Source organism: Lepus europaeus, chromosome 3 (assembly GCF_033115175.1).
Source record: "Lepus europaeus isolate LE1 chromosome 3, mLepTim1.pri, whole genome shotgun sequence".
NCBI lineage: Eukaryota > Metazoa > Chordata > Mammalia > Lagomorpha > Leporidae > Lepus > Lepus europaeus.
The window spans coordinates 105,808,679-105,824,446 of NC_084829.1; positions in this window are offsets into that span (position 1 = coordinate 105,808,679).

Below are 15,768 nucleotides of genomic sequence, written 5' to 3' on the forward strand. Positions count from 1 at the left end.
TGGGTGGCTTTGGGCCAGTTGTTTGGACTCACTGAATCTCTAGACTTTGGTCTGTGACATGACACACTGATGGTGTCCAGGGCTAACATGTGGATACCTGGTACAAAGCCTGCACCATCATGTTCTCTCAGTACCCATTAATATTTTAAGCCAACCCACAGAATAGGAAGGAACTTAAAGAAGCTCATGCAAAATGTACATTAAGAAAACAATATCCATAGATTTCAGAAATGTTTACACCAAAATAAACTTATCTTTTAATTCCACTTTTCCATGAAGTTTTTGAAGTACCCTTATAATAGGAATTTCATAGAGGTATTTAAAAATATTTCCTTCGAGAGGCAGAGAGGGGAAGAGAAAGTGACAGAGATTTCCCATTCACTGGTTCAGCCCTCAAATGCCTAAAACAGCCAGGACTGGGCCAGACTAAGGTTGAAAGCTGGGAATTCAATCCAGGCAGGAACCCAGGCAGGAACCCAGATCCTTGAGCCATCACCACTCCTCCAGAGTCTGCACGGACAAGGAGCTGGAGGCGGGAACCAGACCCAGGTGTCACACAAGGTGCTCCGAGGTGGGACATGATGGCTTAGCAACTAAGGAACACCTGTTCCTACGAAGATCTCTTTTTCAAGACTGATTTATTTGAAAGGCAGAGTTGAGAGAGAGAGAGAGAGAGAGAGAGAGAGAGATGGTTCACTCCCCAAATGCCCACCACAGCCAGACCTGTTGTCTCCCACAGGGGTGGCAGGGAGCCAGCATTTGAGCCATCATCTGTAGCATTCCCAGGTACCTTAGTGGGAAGGTGGATCAGAAGCAGGGTAGTTGGGACTTGAAACACACTCCATCATGGGATCTGGGTGTCCCAAGCCGTGGTTCAACCTCCTGAGCCACAATGTTGGCCCCTACAAAGGTATTTTTTTCCCAAGATTTATTTATTTATTTGAAAGTCAGAGTTGCAGAGAGACAACAATCTTCCATCTGCTGGTTCACTTCCCAGATGGCTGCAACAACCAGGGCTGGGTCAGGCTGAGGCCAGGAGCCAGGAGCTCCATCTGGGTCTCCCATGTGGGTGTCAGGGCCCTCCCCCCACCCCAAGCACTTGGGCTGTCTTCCACTGCTTTTCTCAGGCCATTAGCAGGGAGCTGGATCAAAAGAAGAGCAGCCAGGATACGAACTGGCACCTGTATGGGAAGCTGGCGTAGCAGGTGGCAGCTTTATCAGCAAGGCCAGCCCCTACAAAGCTATTTTTTAATGCAGCATTTATTATAAAAACCACACAGAGTGAGCTGCTGGCACTTTCAGGGCAGAGACTCAGGATGCTGGAGGTCCTGCAATAGCTTGCGGAGGGAGGTGCGGGGATCCCCACACAGTGAAGCGCCACCTTGCGGTAGAGGAAGTCCTTGTTTTTCTGAGCAGGAAATAACCGCACTTCATGTATAAACACCGAATTTCCCGGCCACGCGCCAACCTACACACTTTCTCCCGGAACACGATCAGTAGGGAAATCGAGGGCAGAATATGGCTCTCCTTAGTTCGGAATTCCAAGAGCATCTATCGTGTGGCCCGTTTTAGGTTGTCTTGGCGGGGAGTGGGGCCGCACAGAGCTTCTGGGAGCAGGTGTCAGGGCCCGATCACCCACTCTGCCGCCTGCGTGCACTGCCAGGCCTTATGAGAATTCCCTTGCCTTCATTCCTCTTTCTGTCTCGGTTACAACATTTTGTGAACTTTGCTTAAATGACAGGTGGCAGTGGGTTATGGTATCTGAGAAGTTCAGGATTATAAACAGGACACTGAAAAATTACTGGTAATGAAAATGAGCAGAGAAGGCACTGCTTTAAAAAGAAGTTTGCTGTGGAGCAAAAACACCTTCCCAGGTGGCAACACCGGGCAATCATGTCCTTTCTGGAACCTGCTGGGCCTGGAACAGCCCAGCTGGGCTGTGCAGGAGCAGCCAGCTGTGGGCAATGAAAGAGCTCTTTGTCCTTCGTCATTCTCAAACTGGAGAAGAAAACACTTGACAGACTTCCTACGGCCCTGTGGCCCCTGCAGGTTAGCTAATGCAAACCTCAGTTTGCCCGTCTGGGGGATGGAGATAAAAATACCACCCACATTCACTTCCTGTATGGATCCCACAAGATAAATAAGACTGAGCGTGTTTAGTCTGCATCATTGAGTCTATGGTGTTCAATAACGTAAACACGCGTGTGTTAGCGTGCACGCGGTGCTCATGGCTTCCCCAGTCCTTTTCTGTATGCTGCTTCCTTGAGCCATCAGGGAAGTCCAGCACTGGAGATCTCTTCCCCCAGGAAGGGAGGAGCTCCAGCCAGCTCAGGGACACCACGATACTGGCCCTGGGTCATTCTGGTAGCCATCAGCGGCTTTCCATGTAGTTCCATGTAGATGTATTCTGTGCAGCTCTGAGGACCAAAACAAGCCCTTGGAAGAGGAAACAGTTACTGGAGAAGGAAATTAGGGGAAGTTCTGGGGGTGGGGGGCATGTGGGGGAATGCATTGCTTGCAGCTAGAGCTTGCTCGCCATGGCAAGGCGAAGGCCGGAGCTCTCTGGGGACGCTCTGAGCCCTGCCCTGGGAGGCAGCCTTCGCACCAAGCCAGGGAGCAAGTCTGGAATCTACTTAGAGGCCTCTTCTTCAGTTCTTTCTTCAAACGTCAGAGGGTTATTCAACCTTCAAGTTCATTAATTTGCTCGTTTTAACCAGAGGCATGAGCCGGCTGGAAAATGGTCAGGGACCGAGTGGATTCCTGTTCCCAGTGTCCATTCTCCTCACTAAGGCCCAAGCTTGTATTCTCGGGGGTGAGAAAGGAAATCCCTAGAAACCAGTGGTCAGTGCGCACAGGGAGGCCGCGGGAAATCTGTAGTGGGTGGCCCAGGTCTCCCCCCCGTCACAGGCCGCAGTGGCAACAGAATATACCAATCTGGCTTCAATTAACCAGTGACCACAAGTTTCTCACAACTGAAAAATACAGAAATCTATTCTTAGAGTGCAGCTTTTTACTGGCCAGTAACCCCATGCCTTAGCATTTTTGAGTTGTTCTCTTTGGAATAAACAGCATGTCTCATAGCTAATTGTCTGATAAAGTCACCTAATTTCCCATCAGGGACGGCACCACGCCCAGAGAACTGTGAAGGAAAGAGATCAGAGATCAACCTCTTGTGTTTTGGTTGTTGGCTTTTTTTTTTTTTTTTTTTAAGAAGGCCACAGAGGATGATTCTTGTCCTGCACTAGCTCAGAAATGGTTAGGCCCAGAGGTATTGTTTGTGATATGTGACCGCCAAATCCTTTCTCCAAAACCATAAGCCTTGCAGGAGCTGTGGTATAGTGGGTTAACCACTTGCAGAGCCGGCATCCCCTATAGGTTCAAGTTCCAGCTGCTCCTCTTCCAATCCAGCTCTCTGCTATAGCCTGGGAAAGCAGTAGAAGATGGCCCAAATCCCTGGGCCCTGGCACCTGGAGACCCAGAAGAAGCTCCTGGCTCCTGTCTTCAGATTGGCACAGCTCCTGCCGTTGCGGCCAATTGGAGAGTGAACCAGCAGATGGAAGACCTCTCTCCCTCTCTCTCTCTCTCTCTCTCTCTCTGCCTCTCCTTCTCTCTGTGTAACTCTGATTTTCAAATAAATAAATAAATCTTAAAAAAAAAAAAAAAAAAAAAACAGGATCAAAAGCTGAGGCCAGCCCCAGGCTGACCTGCAGGACATCCAAGGCCTCACCCAGAGCCTCAGCCTTGGCCACCCTTGAGTGTTGCCTGGGCCTCGTGAGAGTGCTCAGAGGCTGGCTCTGGACTCCAGGCAGAAAAATATACTCCTGAATGTCCAACCCTGGTCTGCTCATCAGAGCGATGATGTCCCAGGGAGACCTGTGGACAAGAGAGCAAGGGACAAGAGGAAACCAAGTGTCTCAGCTGAGAGCCAGCTGTTAGCGACTCCTTCCAGAGCGGCACCCGGATGTGAGAGGGGAGCAGCGGCCAAGGCCTCCTGGGAAGGGAAAGGCGAGGCTCCGTCCTCTGGGCTGTGTCCAGAGCTCCTCCGTTCTGGGCCGTGTTCCCCGGGCTGGGCTTGGGTCACTCTTGCCTTTCCCCAGCCCAGTGTTGGTCCCGAGTTCAGCACCCACGTTCATGCATATTTCCTTAGGATTACCTCCAAGTGGTGCTGCTCAAAGAATCAGCAAAGGGAAAGGGAAGAAAAGGGCAAAGGCTTTTGCATCCAAATATTCAGCTCCCAAAAGTTGAGTCACCCTGATGGGGCTCAGAGGACAACAGCGCCAGCTCTCCAGGCCTGGCACTGACACCGTTGTCCCTGGCACCATCATTTCCTCCTGACGGCTGGCTCCACTCCTCCACTCTGCTCTGTGTGCCTAGTGGAGACAGACCACCACCCCACCGCCCGCCCTCCAGAGCCTCACGCAGCCTGGAGGCAGGAAGGGCTCACCATTTCTGGAAATCCACAATGGTGGGCCCACCCAAGTGCCATCGATCCGACCCATAAATGCACTTGCCAGAAGCAGAAATGCACATCTGCCTCCCCATGAGCAACAGTGTAAGCAGCGCGGGTCCAAGCAGTGGCAAGAATAAAAAGGAGCTTGTGCGGCTTCATGTCATCGAACTCTCCGCGTAACACAGCCGGCACCTTGGGTGCAGCCGCAGGAACCCCAGCGAGGCCCGCAGTGAGGCCCTCGCGGTGCGCTCCCATGACCGCAGACGGAGAACTGCCGCTGGGTAACCAATTCCGTTCTGTCCTAAACAGTTGCCTGTGCAGTGATCATCAGAGAGGCAAGAGGCATTTTATGCCCTCAGGGGTAGCAAAAGGTCCCTGGAGATGGTGAAGGTTGATGGACTCTAAATGCATCAGTGCTGCTGGCTGCCACTCCTCACCACCGCATCCCGTACCCTGGCCAAAAGGTAGAGATGTCCACCCCCGGCCAAAAGGCAGAAGTGCCGCTTCACCCAGCAGGGCGCCTTGTACCCTGGATTCCTCCCTGGCCAAGGCTCCTGGCTGAGAGAAGCAGGACTCCAGCAATGCTAACATCTGAAGAACCAGGAGGTCTGGCTTCTGAACAGGGGATGGCACCTGTGACCATGACCACGGGTCGCCTTCCAGCTGCTCTGACCAAATAGCGGTGTCCCTGGTGAGGCTGCCCCTTAGTGTCATCCGCCAGTGACCAGCAGTAGCACTGGGAAGTGTGTGTGTGTGTGTGTGTGTGAGAGAGAGAGAGAGAGAGAGAGAGGATGACAGATTCAAATGCAATCTGACTATTCTGAGCCACTCTTTGGATCTCCGAAGTTTTCACCATGACCTGGATGATCCTACTTGTCTTTGAACCACATGAGGAAATATCACAATCGATTTTTGAATTAAAATCCAGCAGGTTTTTGCCAAAAGACCAATTGTTCACAATTGGCTGTATGCCGGAGAACTCGCTGCTAGGCTGTGGACTGCCGGGACTGAAGGAATTGCTAATTCCAGAGAAGAGTTAATTATCGCCTATTGATAAAGGGGTAATTTTTAAAGCTTGTGATGTGGCGTTCGTGACTCGTTAATTAAAATCTAAAGTCATTTACTAGACACCCTGGCGGCTTCAGGCGCATTAAATCTGTACCAAGCTGGTTGATTTTTCTCGCAGGGGCTATTTTCAGTCCCCTCATTTCTCCTCTTTTGAAGGCAGTAAAAGCAGGAAAAAATATATATGTAAATCCCAAGCTAACCTTCTGGGACATCACGGGATTAAGAAGTAAGATGTTCAAGGAGGTGCATTGTTTCAAAGCTCTGGCTTAGGAATGCCAAGTTTGATTACAAAAGAGATGTGTGCTCACCCAAGGGAACCACTCTCACAAGCCCCATCCCCGAGGGTGAGGCCAGGTTTCACTGACAAACAAATCAGAAGGTCTCCCTCCCTCCCCTTCCCCTGCTGTTCCACTCCACCACCAAAGCCCGGGAGTCAAGGGAAGAACTCAAGGAAGGTCCTCAGAATTCTAGAACCCCCAGCCCAGAAGGCAGTGTCCCCCAGGGCAACCCGCAGGACATGTGCATGGGTGGGGTGGCACTGAGCCCTCCAGGGCACTGACCTAGGGTGAAATCCATCTTTGGGAGTCTAACAGGGACCCTGGGAACCCCACTCTGCCTAGACAAACATTACTCTAAGGCATGAGTCATAGGGATGAGTGTGTGTGTGTGTGTGTGTAACAGAAAGAGAGAACTTGTCCTCCAGCCACACAAGACTGTAAACCTGACACTCCTTCAGCTCCCCAAATCCCTCTGTGATTTCAGGGAGCCACACTTAACGCTTCTCAAACTTGTTGAAGTATTCAAGACTGAAAATCGAGATGAAAAAAGACATCAAAAACACCACATTATGAGAGGTTTAAGGCAATCCGTGATGCTTCCCATGGTTTAGAGTTTAAATTTTTTTTAAAAAAAAGTTCTATCTTTGGACTTCGGGGCGTTGATTGAATGCCAACTCTTGTTTACTCTTAGGCTTTGGCTTGTGTCATTTGGCACCTGACCTGCTCGGTGTACCTGCTGCTGGGGGCAGCCCTGACACCCCCCTACACCCCGGCCTTGGCCCCAGGAAGCAGAAAGTGAGCGTGCTTCTGCTGGTTTCCCTTGCCTCAAAAACACACCACGCAAAGCCGAGAGACTTCGGAACGCTGCTGACCCTGTTTCTTAGGAGTTTTCTTGTCTTTCTATCACCCTTCATTAGCTTTTATGGGTTTACTTTTTTTTGCAACAAATACAAGTCATTGTGATGGCACAGGGAAGGAAATTAAACATGCTTTAAACATACGGCATCTGGTTCGGGGATGGATTTACACTTTTCTTATAATTCCACAAATCAAGGAGACGGTTAAGTATACCAAAATATTCTCGAACTCTTCTGCAGGCACAATTCAAAGAGCTACAGAGAATGCATTCATATTTTAAAAGATTTCTGTCACAAGTGTTCAAAAGCAAAGCCTTGGAAGCCACCCAACGGCTTCCCCAGGATGCGGCTCCGACACTGCACCTCCTTTGAGTTCTGACAACGTTCAGCCAGCGCCAGGGCTCCGGTCCCCACCCTGTTTTCCAGGCTGGCTCCACCAACCAACACAGGAAGAGCCCCGCACAAATATTGCACTCTAGACAGCTTAGCATTCCCTGAGTTTCCCAGGGTTGTTTTTGCATTTTCACTCCAGATAGTCTATTTTGTTTAAAAGTCTTCGGGGGAAAAAAAAAGTCACGCACCCTTCAAAATCGGACCCTTGGGTTCGAAGGAAAGAAACCACAGAGTCGACACACAAAGCCTTGGCTCCAGGCACCACACCAAAGCTGCCTTCTCTGATAGCTCCTGTTGTCTGCCCCTCCCGGGAGCCATCGGAGAACCTGCAGATGTCAGCACAAGACACCTGTCACCCAGCGTCTCCGTCGCCATCGCACGTACTGGGGAGAACTTCTACTCAAGCCCATCAACTACCAGCCAAGAGCAGGCTGCACCTCACCCCCAATCTCCAATCCCTCCCATCCCTCCAATCTCCTTCAGCGACCTGGAGAGAGCCCTTTCCGCCAGTGGGGGAACACGGACAAGGTGGCCCGGATGGAGCGCACTGTCTATTTGAACTTTGGAAAATTGCTCCTGACACCCGGTGGTCACCTGTTTCATTTCCCTCAAAACTAAAACCAGCAACTCGCCATCATTGCTATTCTCATCTATGCCTGCTGAATTAGGGAAAATCCATCTCCAAAACACACTCCCCCTGAGATTTTCAAAATAAAAAATTCAATTAAAAAAACACTTCTACCTATTCATAACCTCCCAATTTTAATAATCAAATGCTAAGTAAATTTTTTTATTCAAGACATTCTGAAATTTTTAAAAATTAAAGGCACAAAGCAAAGCAAAATTATTTGTGGAGAAAACAAAACCAAACAGCTATTTGAGTTCCTAATTGGGAAAAAAAAATGCAGAGCCAAAAAGTAGTGACTGGGCATATATCCCAAATTTATAAACTCTGGAGTTCAATGCCACATGTCCCCTCTGAGATCCAGTTAAGAAGTTCAGGGCTGCATTTTTTGCATAGGAAGAACTCAAAGTTTACCTGCTGGGCTCAGTGTTTTAGCAGAGACACTCAGGCATGCAACCCTGCAAAACGGAAACAGGGAGCTGCCCATCACGCTGCCGGTTACATGAGAGGGAGCTTCGTCAGCGGGACGCCCTCCAACTGAGCCTCTGCCTTACCTACAGCGTGTTCACCCGAGCCCTGATCTGCTTGTCTACAAAGCCCAGGAGTGTTGAGTCAGAAGACAGATGACTTTCAGCACATGCAAACCGAATATTGCAAAAGCGATCTTCCGCCTGTGTGTGAGTAGCTCGCAGTCAGTCTCCAGCAGCCTCGCTCTCTGCCTGCAAACATCTCATCAGACCAAGGCATTCGGCACAGGCAGGAAACGCCACCATAGCCACAGCAACAAATTTCCATAACGCGGACAGCTTCAACCACATCATGTCCGGAAAAGCAGCCAACACTGGCTCTTAAAGAACACACATATTTTACACGCAGAAAGTGGTGTGTGTGTGTGTGTGTGTGAGGTTTCCTTCCTCTTAACATCCAAACTAAGAGTAATGTGCACAGTAGCTTTTTGTCCACACAAGCTACAAGGTAATAACACTTCTGCGTCTTTGGTACTTATGTCCTTGTCATAACCTGAGTCATGTCACAGTTGTCAGAAGGGGTGTTTCCCACATTTCAGTTTTCATTGCCCCTCCTCTGTGCCATAGAAACAAGACTGTGACGTCATCTTTTTTTTTTTTTAAGCCTTCTGGCTTTTTTTTTTTTTTTAACAGGCAGAGTTAGATAGTGAGAGAGAGAGACAAAGAGAAAGGTCTTCCTTCCGTTGGTTCACTCCCCAAATGGCTGCTATGGCCGGCGTGTTGCGCCGATCCGAAGCCAGGAGCCAGGTGTTTCTCCTGGTCTCCCATGCGGGTGCAGGGCCCAAGCACTTGGGCCATCCTCCACTGCACTCCCGGGCCACAGCAGAGAGCTGGCCTGGAAGAGGAGCAACCGGGACAGAACCGGCACCCCGACCGGGACTAGAACCCAGGGTGCCAGCACCGCAGGCGGAGGATTAGCCTAGTGAGCCGCGGCACCGGCCAACATCATCTCTTTGTCCCAGTCCAGCTGCAATGTGGGCCAACACTGGGCTTCTAAGATACTGGTGAGCTGGCAGAGTGAAGGTTTTGACTTTGGACAATTTACACAGTCAGAAATATTCCAAAGCAGCCTGTTCGGGAGAGCCGGGTGTGGGCCAGAGGAGTGTGCCAACCGGAGTGCACGCCCCATGGTTGTGCATATGAACTCTGCAGCTGCCTGCGGCACATGTGGACGGTGCGTTAAACACTGGGCACCGCCTCTGGGTCTGCATGTGCGCGTGTGAGTGCCTCAGTTTCTCTACACTCCTGCACACATGGAGGGTCCACACAGGGTGGCGTGGTCCTCACACAAGAACCGGGCGACTACTCACTCTCTATGCCCCACTGCCTCCTCCTCTCTTTTTGTAAAGCGGAGCGAGGATCCCCGTTGCCCATTTCATTCACTCTGGGGTATTGGAGTGGCCCCAAGTATTTCCTACAGATGAAGCATCCAATCTATCGACTGCGAGTGAGCCGTAACAGAGCTAGCCAGAAGGAAACGTCAGGGAGGGCTGACCAAGGCGTGGGCCACAGCTCGCCCAGTTACGGGGAGTAGAAAACCACGCAGTTATAACTGCGCCATCTTCTGGGTACTTGTACAGATTCCCAGCAGAAAGAAACCAGACATCTCGCTCCTTGAATTATGAAGGTAGGAAAAATTTGATTTTCTAGGTCAACGCGTTGTACTTCTTGAGCAAGAAGTAATTCACTCTTTTGTTCACTTAATCTTTGAATTTGGTTGTTTCATTTTATGCGGGGGAAAGCAGGTTTGGTGGTTTTTCATTTTAGTCGTTTCGTAGAAGTTGACTTCATTAAAGAGTTGGGGGAGGAAGGAGGAGGAAGAGGAAGAGGAGGAAAAGATGAAGATTTCAAGTTTGGCCAGCATCTCTGTTTCAGCTACACACACACAGCTCCACGCTACCTCAGCTGCAAAGCACCTGGAATGGGCTGAGACACAGACACGTCTTCACTGTGGAACATTTCTTCAGGGGCCGACATGGTGGCGCAGCAGGTTAAGCCACGCCTTGTGATGCCAGCATCCCATGTTAGAGCACTGGTTCGAATCTTGGCTGCTCCGCTTCTGATCCAGTTCCCTGCTGATGCACCTGGGAGAGCAGCAGAGAATGGCCTGAGTGCTTGGGCCTTTGGCCCCCCATATGAGAGACCCAGATGGAGTTCCAGGCTCCTGGCTTCAAGGAACCTCGCCCACTTCTGGCCATTTGCAGGCATTATGGGTATGAACCGGCAGATGGAAGATTTCTTTCTCTCTCTCTCTTTCTCTCTCTGTCTCTCTCTCTCTTTCTCTGTGTGTGTACGTGTGTGTCCCTCTCTTTCTCTCTGTTACTCTCCCTTTCAAGTAAATAAATAACAAATCTTTTAAAAAAACTTTTCTCAGATAAATAAAATTAATCTTTATTCAGTAATCAAAAATACTCCTGAAATCCTGTACAAGAAGAAAAAGGCATGGTGGAATCTACCCAAAGGAAAGGCCTGTCCGAGAAGACTTCTGATTTTCATCCCCAGGGCCCAGGATTCCTTGCCTCCTCCCAGATGCGCTGTTTTTGTTTTGTTTTGTTTTTTTTAATTTAATATTTTATTCCCATTTTATTTTAAAGAAAAAAGATAGACACATACAAATACACACACACACACACAGATCTTCATCTGCCGGTTCATTCCCCAAATGCCCACAACAGCCAGGGCTAGGCCAGGTAGAAGCCAAGAGCTAGGAATTCCACTGGAGTCTCCCACTAGTAGTAGCAGGAACTCCACCACTCAAGCGTTCACCTGCTGCCTCCCCAGGCACACTATAGCAGGAAGCCAGAACTGGGAGCAGAGGTAGGACTCAAGGCCAGGCACTCTGATCTGGGCTCCGGGCATCCAGAGCAGCATCGGAACTGCTACATCCAATGCCAGGCCCCCAGGGGTGCTGTTGTGTGTCTTGTCCTTGAGTCCGGTGTGGCTGGGCAGGCCTTGTCATCTCTCAGGCCACATTGGCAAGGATACCGACCATTGAAATTAGCTAGAGCTGGTTTGCTTTAACAATGCACATAGACGTAACTGACTGGGCTTTCTTTAGGCAGCCAGGACTGTAGACCTTAAGATATTAAATCAATGGTTTGGAAAAAAAAAAAAAAACCTATATGTTTTTAATTCCAAGAGAAGTTTAAACCAAACAAGTAGGAGAAAAGAAATTTGGCGGTATGCTGGTATCAGCTGAGAAGGCTGCCACGAGGGAAGAGGCCCTTTTCCCAGCAATGTCCCTGGGGCTGGGATACGCCAGTCCTGCAATTGGGATGCTTAGGCTGAGCCGCGTTGTTCATTTTCATTTCTCTCTGAGATCACAAGCAGCAAGCACCACTCTTCCCACGCACCTGCTGCCTGTTGGTGATTAGCAAGAGGAGCAGGTTAATGTCCTCAAATGCAAAGCCCCTTACAGAGGTCTCCTGCCCACTGCTGGGGAAGCAGACACATCCCACATGGCCCTGGTCCCCGAAAGCTGTGTCCTCCAGCACACGCATCGAGTGGAGGGGACTCCATCTTGAACTGGGGGGTCATTGGCACTGCAATGACCCTCGTTCAAATGAGAAGAGCTGCCATTTGCTGAAGGATTACTGTGGGTGAAGCACCCTCCATACAGCAACCCATTTACAGCAACCCTATGGAGTACACATTAAACCATTCCCATTCTACAGACAGACAGACTGAGACTTAGGGATGTGAAGGAACTGGTCCTCGGTCACGCAGCCCACGGGTGGTAAGTGCAGGATGGACCTGAAGTCTGGCCGCAGAGACACCTGAGTCAATCATCCCGACACGTGGCACTGCCCCTGGTTCCAACTCCTCTGTTAATCCAATGGCACTGATCAAACCACTGCCTCTCTGCGGGAGAAGGGGTAGACACAGGGGACGAGGTCATCTTTATGGCACGCTACAGTCCTGCATGGCGCCGGCACAGACCACTGCTCTGGGTTGTAGGACTGCTCAGTGTGGTCACGGTGCCTAGGAAGCGGCAAGCACCCCTCACCTTCCACAGGCTGGGACTTGGTAAACCAGCATGCTGGGCTGTCCAGCTGGGGCATAGGCAGGGAGCCAAGAGCACGGCGAAAGAGCTGGAAGAAAAGCCAAGATTCCGTCCCGAGAAAGGGGCGAGAGACCAGCCGCCCACGCTCAGGCAGCCCCACAACTCCGCCCCCACATCAGTCCCCCCGCCTCAAGTACGCATGAAAGTTTGAGAACCTTTGGGACTATGGAAGGCACGAGGTTGATAATTACCAAAGGAGAAGGTGGGGCGGCAAATGGCTAACCTGATGAGCCCGCCAGCATAGGGCGGATCTCAAAGCTAGTTCCTCTGTCTGTCACTTCAGCCCAAAGCCGATTCACACAGGCATCTTGCTAAAATAAAAGAAAAACTGTTCTTTGCAGTGAAGCAAAATGAGACCCAACCTACACATTCAATAAGGAGAGATTACCTAAATAAACATTATGTGAGGGCAGCACTGTGGCTTAGTGGGCTAACCCTATGCCTGGGGCGCCGGCATCCTGTATGGGTGCAGGTTCAAATCCCGGCTGCTCCTCTTCCGATCCAGTTCTCTGCTATGGCCTGGGAAAGCAGTAGAGGATGGTCCAAGTGCTTGGGACCCTGCACCTGCACGAAAGACCCAGAAGATGCTCCTGGCTCCTGGCTTCAGATCTGTCCCAGCTCTGGCCATTACAGCCATTTGGGAAAGTGAACCAGTGGATGGAAGACCTCTCTCTCTTTCTAAACTTTACCTCTTAAATAAATAAATAAATATTTTTAAAAAGTAAATAAACATGGCCAGCGCTGTGGCTCAATAGGCTAATCCTCTGCCTGCGACACCGGCACACCAGATTCTAGTCCCAGTCGGGGTGCCGGATTCTGTCCCGGTTGCTCCTCTTCCAGTCCACTCTCTGCTGTGGCCCAGGAGTGCAGTGGAGGATGGCCCAAGTCCTTGGGTCCTGCACACGCATGGGAGACCAGGAGAAGCACCTGGGTCCTGGCTTTGGATCAGCGCGGTGCGCTGGCTGCAGCAGCCATTGGGGGGTGAACTAACGGTAAAAGGAAGACCTTTTTCTCTGTCTCTCTCTCTCACTGTCCACTCTGCCTGTCAAAATAAATAAATAAATAAACAAATAAACAAACAAACATATCATGTGCCCACACCAAAGAACATACAATGCCAGCACCAGAAAGGATGTTATAGAAGAACATGAAATAACACACACACACAAATCTCACTATGTGGTTGCTAAAAAATTGTGGGTTACAAAGCAATACATAGGATAGAATCTTAAGTTGAAAAAAAAATAATGATTCGCAGAATATAGAAGATTGTTAATAATAATGGTTCTTTAATGATAAGATTATAAGTGATTTTAATTTTTTTTCTTTTTTATATTTTCTACAAAGGAATGCCCACTTTTTTGTGACAATAAAAAGTTGCTTGGAATAATTTATTGGGTTAGTAATGGAATTTTTCCTTGTCATATCAGCAACATATTCGCTTACAATCCTCATAAATATTCAAACTCAAATTCAGTCATTGTGCGGAGTCCTGGCTGCCCCACTTCTGATCCAGCTCCTTGCTAATGCACCTGATAAAGCAGTAGAGGATGGGCCAAGTGCTTAGGCCCCTGCACCCATATGGGAGACCTGGAGGAAGCACCTGGCTCCCAACTTCAGTCTGGCCCAGCACTGGTCTTTGCAGCCATTTGGAGAGTGAACCAGCAGATAAAAGATCTCTCTGTGCCGCTCCCTCTCTCTGTGCAACCTTGCCTTTCTATCCTTTTTTTTTTTTTAAGATTTATTTATTTATTATTTGAAAGGCAGAGTTACAGAGAAGCAGAGGCAGAGAGAGAGAGAAAGAGAGAGAGGTCTTCCCATGTGGGTGCAGGGGCCCAAGACTTGGGCCATCTTCCACTGCTTTCCCAGACCACAGCGGAGAGCTGGATCAGAAGGGGAGCAGCCGGAACTTGAAAGGGCACCCATATGGGATATCGGCACTGCAGGCAGTGGCTTTACCTCTTATACCACAGTGCCAGCACCAGACTTTCAAGTAAATAAAATAAATCTTTAAAAAAATAAAATAAGGGCTGGCACTGTGGCGCAGTGGGTTAAAGCCCTGGCCTGAAGCACTGGCATCCCAAATGGGTGCTGGTTCTAGTCCCAGCTGGTCCACTTCCAATCCAGCTCTCTTCTATGGCCTTGGAAAGCAGTAGAAGATGGCCCAAGTCCTTGGGCCCCTGCACCCATGTGGGAGACCCGGAAGAAGCTCCTGGCTCCTGGCTTCGGATCAGTGCAACTCCAGCCTTTATGGCCAACTGGGGAGTGAACCAGCGGATGGAAGACTTCTCTCTCTATCTCGACCTCTCTCTGTAACTATGTCTTTCAAATAAATAAAATAAATCTTTAAAAAAATAAATTAAATTAAAAACATAATTATTGTAATAACAATAGTCGTAGGTTACACGGCCACTGTGTTATCTTGTGCTCCATATTTGAAGCCCACTGTCAACTCACTGCTCAGCCCGCCATCCTCCACTCTGGACCGCAGCATCACAAGTATCTCCAGGTCCCACGCAGGGCACTAGCACTGCTACTGAAAACTCAGGGGCAGACTCCTGGTCCCCCCACCCAAGAGATCTTTCTTAGTGGGGTCCTCTCAGAGCTGACAATATTCGATCCCAGTTTTAGCGAAGCTGCCGACTAAGCACACGGGAGTTGGTGATGCATTGAGTCCCACCCGAGGCAAGGACGAATCACCCACATTCTCCTGGGCCCAGAACGTGGCTCCTCTCAGGCCGGGTCTTGTTTCTTTGCTGCTCTGAGCCTGTGGCCCTGGTTGATATCTCAAGATTGCCTTGGTGGACACAGTGGTCTCAAGGTGTGGCAGTTTCGGTGGAAGCACAGGCCAGAGTTGTCCACCCAAGGGCGGTGCCTGGTTTTAGGGTCGGTACGGTGAGGGCATGTGGCCGATGGCCAGGAGAAGGGAAAGGGACGTCGGGAACTGTGCCAGGGTCTGCATCAGGCTCTGTCCCCCTGCCCCCGCCTCTCGCAGGAAGAGCAGGGTCTCCAGCCCGGAAAGGCCACAGGGGGGCGGGGAGACCCTCTGCCCCCATCGCTGAGGGCTGGCCTGATCTCCCACGAAGCCAGCCCCTCTGAGGTTCTGGGAGCTTCGAGACCTGAGTCTAGCAGTCAAGCAAGCCCCGGTCTTTGGAGGAAAGAGCCGTCTCTGAAGCACCACTGGACAGCTCCTCTCCCCAGGGAGGTTGCGGGTTACACGGTGTCCATGGAGAAAAGGTGATGGCGGAGGCCTAACTCCCTGTGCCACACATGTGGCCTGCTTTGGAGACCTTAGGACCCACGCGGAGTCCTTAGGAATATCAGAGAGACTTGCCACTTGCAAGGGATTGAGTCTTCGTCCCAATTCTTTAAGTAAGAGAAATACCGGTCCCACATGTATGTGTCCCACGGGACACTGGGCAGGAAATGGTTACTGAGACGGAAGCTCATGGTCCAGGGTCGCGTCCAGGCGATGCCCAACAATTCCTCATCAACCTGCACCCCAAC